Source organism: Apis dorsata, unplaced genomic scaffold (assembly GCF_000469605.1).
Source record: "Apis dorsata unplaced genomic scaffold, Apis dorsata 1.3 scaffold_859, whole genome shotgun sequence".
NCBI lineage: Eukaryota > Metazoa > Arthropoda > Insecta > Hymenoptera > Apidae > Apis > Apis dorsata.
The window spans coordinates 80,694-82,659 of NW_006263980.1; the positions used below are offsets into that span (position 1 = coordinate 80,694).

General features: G+C 22.9%; 1 long non-coding RNA gene across 1 annotated transcript in view; it reads right to left on the bottom strand.

Annotated features, from left to right (window-relative positions):
• Positions 1–102: 102 nt before the first annotated feature.
• The window catches only part of LOC116186529, a 3,826-nt gene continuing 1,962 nt past the window's right edge, over positions 103–1,966 (bottom strand). Inside the window, exon 2 of the long non-coding RNA XR_004151539.1 lies at positions 103–776. This is a non-coding gene — a long non-coding RNA (uncharacterized LOC116186529). The remainder of the gene's footprint in view (positions 777–1,966) is intronic.

The following is a 1,966-nucleotide window of genomic DNA, read 5'->3' on the forward strand; positions in this document are numbered from 1 at the left end:
ATTTGAGAATTTATAAACTGTCTCAGAATCAATTCGTTACATCCGTTAATTACGAAAATGAACGATTATAAAGTTGTGCAGCTATAGTAGATCATAGTTTGACCATCCTAACCTAAAGACTATTATAAAATCGTTACGGCGTACAGATGTTTATACATGGTTTTAAATTAATGACAAAGATATTTGTTAATATTAATTACCGGACTTATTTGTCGATGAGTGAATTGTATTGTTCTTTGTATATCATTGTTTTGATACTTAATGCCGTTTGAGACCTCCAGATCATAATTCTTGTCTTCTTTAAAAAAAAACAATATTCCATTATTTTATTTATAGTATATTCAATTCTGTTGAATATATAATTCTTTTCTAGATTTTTAGTTTAAAATTAAAAAAAATAGTAGAGATTTATTAAAAACTTATTGCTACTTATGAAAATAATAATCTGCAAAATTTATTAAATTGGCAGTAAATCGTTATATTAATTTTAATCTTGACAAAATCATTTGTAATGATGTAATTTTATTTAGGATATCATTTCAAAAGAACTAGAATTTGCATCTGAAAGTCTTGAACTGTACCTATAAGTATTATAGATCTAGGCCACAAAAAGTTAAAAAATTGAAATTATAGTAGCTGTTTAAAAATTTTGTCATCTATCATTATCGACGTAACACCGAACATGTTTGCGCGTGTGTCCGGTCCAAACTATTTAATAATGTTTTTCTAATAAAATAGCGAATTACGACGAACGAATGTTTTGCATTTCTATTACCCTGAAAAAAAAAGCAGATTTATAAATAAATTTTTTTTAATAAGATCGATAAAAAGAAAAAAAAAGAAATCGGCTAGATACTTCCGAAATTTTATAAAATTCCTTTATTTTTGAAAAAATGTACTCTGTCGCGTTACAAGAAAGCCCTATATCACCATTAAATTGGCGAACCAATATAATACTATTGATATATATATATAACAGAAATAATTTAAATATTTATCTAGAATAAAATTTTTTCAACTTATTCAAATAGTATCTATATCTTCCGTGTAGGCGTGTATATGTATACGTTACCAGCTAAAAATATGAGATTTGAGACTTCCTAATGTAAAAAATTATATTATTTTGCAATTTGGAAAAATAATTCTATAAATCTCACTCGGATGTAACTATTAAATTATCCTTTTATTCCTTTACGTTTTTTTTATATAAATTAGAAGAATCAAATCTGTCATCTGTCTAAATTATTAATAAAATTGTAAAGAGTAATTATTTTTTAGAACATTGTACTTATTAATGTTTCATGAATATATTTATTTATATATAAAGAATTCAAAGAATTCAAAAAAATTCAAAAGATTTAAAAGTCAAGTTTTATAATTTTTTTTGAATTATATTATATATATTAATTTCTTTTAAATATTTGAAAAAAAGAGGATATAATTTAATATTCATATTTTAAGTTAAATTCATCTTCATTTTTGGCTGGTAATATATATTATAAATAACGCATATTTTTAAATTATATAATATATACGATATATTCTTTTCATTTCTTACATACTATTTCTTCTTTCACGCTCTTCCATTCACACTTTGTTTCTATTCACTAATAATCGGTAAACTGGAGTCAGGTTTCAAGTGATATAAAGATATACACAATTTTAAAAAACTGTCCTTTATAAATGTCACTCGTAATAAATAATTGCAAAACATTTGATCGATACATATTATAACAAATTTTATATATATGATGGGCTTCTATAGGTCCATTAAGTACCAGCATTTATATTTCTTCAAAAACCCTTATATTATCATATATCTTTTTAAAACTATTCTTTTATTACTCTATCTTTGAAAAATATTTCTTTTTTTCCTTTCTTAAATTTTTATATCTATTCGTATATTGTTGCATTTTTTTTTTTTTTTTAGAATTTTTAATGCTAGTTTTTGCAATATATATATATA